The sequence below is a fragment of the Adiantum capillus-veneris genome, chromosome 14 (assembly GCF_014529385.1).
Source record: "Adiantum capillus-veneris isolate H3 chromosome 14, ASM1452938v2, whole genome shotgun sequence".
NCBI classification, from domain to species: domain Eukaryota; kingdom Viridiplantae; phylum Streptophyta; class Polypodiopsida; order Polypodiales; family Pteridaceae; genus Adiantum; species Adiantum capillus-veneris.
In genome coordinates, this window is record NC_140944.1 from 32,150,483 (window position 1) to 32,157,372 (window position 6,890).

Sequence of the window (6,890 nt, forward strand, 5' to 3'; positions counted from 1 at the left end):
AGCACTGCAAGGCTACTTGTCGTTCTGCAGAGTTCTTAATCTTCCAAGCAAACCCGATGTATAAGTAGACCAATTTCTCTACAATTCTACAAAGGGCATGCATTGTACAAATGTGAACATTCACAAGTGGTATTTTCAAAACTGGTCGAAAAGCAGGATCCTCAATGTGACGTGTTGGAGCTTTTCTCCACCACTTTGGGTCCATGACCTTTGCAGGCTCCATGCAGAACAAACACGGTGACTTTGCCATTGCACCCATTCCACAATTATACATGCACTTTAATGTTTTAAGGTCACCTGCAAGATGCCACTGAACTTGAAAGTCTCCCCTTCCATCTAGACGTAGTACCTCTCCCTGGTTAGTCTGTCGATCAATCAGCTCCGGAATATTAGTTCGATGGAACACCCAATATAGAATCTCATGATCTTCTTTCTTTACCTGCAACACAAAATAAATGAGACTTAACTAGATCTGAATATTTGAGCTTACTTGAGAATATCGCTTACCTCAAACGCACCAAGCCACCATATGTTAGATTCTGATTGAACACTAAAATATAAAGGATCATCACTGGGACACTTTGAGAGGGCTCTATTCATTAAAGTAATAGTAACACGCTCTAGCTTTTTCTCTTTAACAAGCTCACACTCATCCAGTTTTAACACAAAATGTAATAGTCCACGTGACTCTTCAAATGTGATGTTGTAAAACTCCACCATTCTCTTCTGTAGTATCCGCAGGTCCATAAAAATATTGTTGAACTCATCATATGCCATGTTGGCTCCATGGCCACTGTAAGTTGCTTTAATATGAAAAGGCTGTCCAAGATAGTCTCCCTGTGCCTCGTTAAGCTGAAGCCTCTCTTTCCAAACACTTGAGGCTGATGGTAGAAGTTTGGATTTTATACCCTTCCTAACAAAGATGGATGAGACAGACTTTTGGATAGCCGAATATCCTCTTTTGCTTACACAAAGTGAATCAAGTGTGCCTTGTATCTCTTTTGCAGGCACTGAGTTCTCTGAAATAAAGCGGTCCACTACATTTCTTTGTAGAACCTTAAACTTCTTGTCATGTACTATATCTGCTGCCAGGCTTCTACTTATAAGTGGCTTCAATCTCTTTCCTATATTGGCTTTGGGGTCAATGTTTTCCTTGTCAGGATAGATTGAGTCTCTACATGAAGACAATGCATAAGTAAATAACAGAAAATTTGCTTCACTAACACTATTTAGGCACATGAAAACAATGCATAACAAGAAAAAACAAAGAGATTACTTAACTAAGACAACGTAGCCAACCAAGAAGCATCACCTTAATGCTCGGATTCTTTTCTTGAGACCTCCTGATGCAACCTGCAATGTTTCAAGATTGCGCAATTTCTTCTTTCGGATACGACCACCCAAGATGGTGTCCTTCATTTGACAACTTCGCACCTTTCCTTTCAGTTCTTGTACCTCTGTTTTATGTTGCAAAATGGTAACCTGATCTGTAGAATGTAAATGTGAAAGGCGAACAATCTCACATTGTTGAGCTTGGAGAATGCTCTTGTAAGTTCCAGCTTCTCTTGTAAGTGATTTACAATAACCCAGAAGGCCGTTTTCTCCATCACCAGCAAAGGTCAATAAGCTTGTAGGATTGACAAACGGTGGAGACGCATTAGTTATTGGATTCTTAGGGTAGAGAGAGCCTCTCGTCCAGATATCTATGTGTTTAGCTCCTTGAGCTCTGAGCGTGTCTATGGAGGTGGGAGGTATATGTGTGTTTGTTTTACTGCGCTTAATCAATGGTTGGTACTCATTGTCCAAATCAATGTGAAGGTGATATTTGGCTCGTTTGTGGGTAACATTTGTGCCATTTGAGGAGTGCGCCATTAGCCAAGTGTGCAGGTTTAATGGAAAGTGAATAGCGGCTGCGGATTCGTCCCTCCATGTTAGCCTCATTCCCTCCGTATTGACGTTGTTCATTCAATACAACTAAAAAGAGTATTATCCCTCAATCACTACGAACGAATGTTCAGAGGGGTAAGGAATCTACTTAAAGTACACTTTTTGAAGTTTTACTATGAAAGACCCAGCTCTTTTATTTGTCATTTTTTCTAGAGAGAGAGTGCAAAAAATACATTTTCTTAGAAGGCCCTCCAAATGACCTCCGAAATTTCCTAATGAACCACCTTGAAACTAGCTTATCGTCCATATACTAGGTCATGGTTTGAAATTGTGCATTGTATAAAGATTGGAGCATGCAATGTGATATCTTTGCGCAGAATCTATAAATATGTTCCTATTGTACGGCGGCGTACCTCACATGCATAGCGGTAAATGAGGTTGACATACAAATGAAATAGACACTCCTACTGCCCTCACTTTTGTATTATTGTTGGGCGCTTTGCCATGAGAGCGGCAGCAATAAGACTTAGCACCATTGCATCTACATTCAATTCCATTTCAAGATAGCAACCACGAATCAACAGTATCCCATGAGACCGATGAGCGATATTTGGACATAAAAGAGTCAGATATTATAATTATAGATGAACTATCCATGTTAACCCAAACGACTTTTGACCTTGTCTTAAGACAAAATGTCTATATAACAAGCAGTACATTGGCAGAACCCTTCAACAACAAATGTGTTCTCTTGCTCGGTGATCTTTCTCAACTACCCCAGTTTGTAGTCACGCACGGGAGCTTTGTAACACATGCCATATCACAAGCTCGGTCCACTGGCTACCTGCAACTGTGTACATGCAACATACATTGTCGATGCCATAACACAAAACACAGAAGGTGAAGTTACATGTATAATTGTTCTCATTCATTGTATCGGGAATAACCACAAAAGAAGAAAGGTAAAACACAAATAAGTTATAACTATAAAGAAGAAAGACAAAACACACTAGACATCCACCTTCAAAAATGTGAGCCGACATTCTGCGCTACCAACCATTCGATGAAAATTTTTTATTTGAAATACTTTCCGTTGGCAAGAATTTATATGTAACACGCATACTAGAAAAAACGTTCATCAGTAGACATAGTAGTACAACCTCGCTTAATTTTAATATGAGTTGTAACCATCCCTATAATCTCTAATAATTGATGCACTTAACTTTGTCTCCTCCCATAAACATTACAGCAACTAGTACGGCCGACCGCCTTCGGTTGGCTCTCTCTCCCCCTCTCTCCCTCTTTATCGCGTGCAAAGGGGCTTTTTTTAGTTTTGAATTTTAGCCTTCAAATCGCAGATTGCGACACTTGTAAAGGGCTCCCCTTTCCGCCATATTATGTTAGTAGACTTTCAAATGTATATCAATTTCACGCAATGCCGCCCTTGCCAAATTAGTCATTCTCTTGTTCCCTTTGAGTGCCGGATGCTACCTGTCAATTTGAAGTCAATTTGAATACGTCCTCTTATATTCTACATATTATATAGCAAGGCCCACCAAGCAAGACTAGTTAAGAGTGATGAGCCTCCCTGAGATCCCCGACTTCCTTGGAGACCGACCGATGCACAAATCATGTTTTAGGAGCAAAGAGACGCGAAAGCCGGCAGCCAGTTACCGACAATATGGCTTTGTTTGCGCAATCTGCTGGGAACAGGTGACGAATCGTGTCCGCGAGCTTGAAGACGTGGCAGTGCTGACGGAATGTGGCCACGTGTTCTGCGATATTTGCTTGAGACAGTGGTTCAGCCAATCTGCCAATTACTCCTGCCCCTTTTGCCGCAGGCCCCACATCTATCGCAAGCTCACCATTGTCACTCAACCAGGTGGACGGGATCTTGAAGTAATGGGCCATTTCAGCATCCAACTTAACAGCGGCAGCGCCTCATGCGGCCGATGCGGCGTACGGGAGGCATTGCTCCCGGTGGCTTTGGCCGGCTGTGGTCACGTCTTCTGCTGGCCTTGCATCGCATCGCTCCTGCCAACGCCCTCGCCTCGTCTGCAACGCCTGCTTCAGCTTCCCGTCTCCGTTCAGGTTCGCAGTCTGAGTCTTGGCGGCCCCATTGCGCTCTCTCCGGTGGACGAGGAGCCGGCTCGTCTTATCAAACTCCAGGCACGCCACTTCACTGTTAGAGGTCACCCGAACGCTGCATCCATTGCGGCTTCTCGCTTTGCAACCATGCTCGCCGACTGCACCACCCGCGAGGAGCTGGACCTCATTCTGTTCGGCATGCCGCTGCTGTTTTTGTGCTTCCGCGCTGAGGGCGGCTCAGCGCAGACTCTCCGATTGTCCGTACGCTGCAGAGTGCTCTAGAGAGTTCCAAGGCGGCTCATTGTCATGGAGGATGGTCCTCTGCAGCTAGTGAAGTGGAGGACATGGCCGCTTACTGTCCACAGTGTTCTCAACCTTTCAATCAGACGTATGTGTTCCCCATCTTCTCCAGCAGCAGCAACAATACAGCCAGATATCAAGTCAACAATAATCCCACATGTGAAAATAGCTCGTTCTCTGGCTCTGCCGCAGAGCAGACATCACTCGGCCGGGTTCGGCCAGGAAGCTCCCATCTGGAGCTTGTCAACTTCTTGCTAGACGTCTCCTTCAATTTGCAGGACATTTCAGAGGAAGACTCGTCTGATCTCTCGCAAACCTCATATCTCCACCTCATGGGCGCAAAATAAGAGCTCTACGTTTTCATATAATGTTTAAAGTGTTTAAAGTTCGTTCCTTATAATGTTTAAAGTGTTTCTGAAATTCGTTTCTTATATATTTGGTGCATGATATATAACCTTTTCTCTTAAAAAGAGACAAATTTTGACTGAAAAATATCCTTTTGTTAAATCGCATACATGCATTATAGGTGAGCTTCACTAGATTGAGACTAAGTGGCAGTTGAGTAGACTTGATTGCATTAGATTGAGCCAGTATGGAACCCTAACGTACTCAATTTCACTAACTTAGCTCTAAATTGAACCTCAATTGCATTTACTTACATTGCATTCGGGGCCAATTGCAAACACTCAACATTATTTATGTAGATTCCATTAAACCCAAGTGCTATTAATTGGACTCTCCACATTTGAACCCAACATGACGATTCTTGGACTTCTTTTCTGCAACGTTGTCGTGTTGTGGCACATTTACAATGTGAAATTCAAATGTTGACCCAACCGCTTATGCCTTTTGATATGCGGGAGAAAATGTTACAATGTACATAGTGTCGTAGTGTGAAAGTGACCACTCATCGCAGACACAAAAGTTTTGAGCTGACTTTGGCTTTTTTATAGCGTGATCTTTCATAGCTGGAAATTTTTTCATTTTAAGTGTGTCTTTTGCTTTGAATCATGTGTGCATCGCTTGATTCTGCTACATATCCTCACAGTTAGAGGCCTGACGCTTTCTTAAACACATTGCGTACTTCGTGAAAATGTAGCATGAGATGTATATGAATGACATATTATTTCTATTAGTTAACGAATCCTACAAAGTAGTAGGAGAATTTTGCAAGGTCACCAATGTGAGAAGAAGACCAAAAGAGGAAACCCTTTTCTCATTACTCTATTGAAGTACTTTGTATTGACTTGTTACCAAAAGTTTTCCTATGTTAACTCATATATAAGAGATAAGCTACATCCAAGATCTAAGTGTTTTGTATATACAATTTTGTAGATTGCTACATGCACAACAAGCATGTAGAAACTCTCAGCCTGCAATCAATCTCTTGATGCTTTGCAAGACTTTTGTTATGGCTATAGCTAGACTTTGAAATGAAGTGCATACATATAATCATCTTAATATATCGTGTGATCAGCTCAGAAGGAAGGGTTTTCCATTTTTGTAAATCTAAGCAATAAAATAGAAATACACTAATAAGAGAAGGGGTTTAATTCCATTCTTAAAAAAACCCCGTACTTCGTAAAAAAAGAGGCTTCAATCCGTTTATGTCAACATTTTGAGAGAGGGAGGGAGGGGGGGGGGGGGGGTGTGGGGTGGGGTGTTATGCGCCTTGTGAATGTTCATTATAAATAGGAGTTCTTAATAATGGATCCATCGGAGTATATATCTTCCATGTTGGAAAAACTGCTAAAATAAGGGGTCATTTTACTCATTCAAACATGTTAAAAAGGGGTATTCTAATTATCCCGTGAATGCATGTTATATAGGGGAGTACTAAATAGTGAACCCCCGAGGTGAGGAAGTGCTTGGTACTATACAATATCTAATGCAGCAAAAGTTTGTGAATAGGAACTCGAGAGCCCGATGATCTTTCATGGGGCCCATTGTAGTTTTGGTACATGGGATATGGTCAAAGAAATTCCAAGGAGTGGGTTTGTTTCGTGATTCGGGGGTTTCTGAAGGGCTTCTCATGAGGTGTTTGAAGTTTCCACATGTCAACTTAATCAACCCACATGTCTTGATGCAAAAGGTTTCCATAGGGTATATATACAAAAGCCAGCCCTCACTCCGTGGCTCATTGTCATGAAGGAGGTTTCTCTGTAGCTAGTGAGGTAGAGGACATGGATGCTTACTCTCCACAGTGTTGTCAGCCTTTCAACCAAACCTACATGTTCTCCATCTTCTCTAGCTACAACAACAATACAATCAAAAATCTACTGGGTTTTCAAGCACTTGTGATCTTAGTCTAGCCCATGGGAAAGGGACACATTAAAACACAGATGCATAACACAATTTATTGTGGAGTTTTGCATGGTAAAAAGCATGGCTAATGTTGTCTAGCCAATCTTGTATATGTAAGTGGTTTTCAATCAAACAAAATAGCATGCAAAGCGGTCTTGTCAAAGACTTTACTCCTTGAATTTCTCTCTCTCTTTGTTAGTATATAACCTTCCCTTACCATGCCGTCCTAAAGGTTTCGTCCTCCATAGCTGCAAGTCCCAACACGTTATATTAGAGTTCAAGGTTCTCCTAGCTAGTGGTCAATTGAATAG

The 6,890-nt window shown here is 41.8% G+C and overlaps 1 pseudogene; it reads left to right on the plus strand.

The window, feature by feature from the left end:
- The first annotated feature begins 3,507 nt into the window (after window positions 1-3,507).
- Window positions 3,508-4,622, plus strand: LOC147442183 (uncharacterized; annotated as a pseudogene).
- Window positions 4,623-6,890: the final 2,268 nt, after the last annotated feature.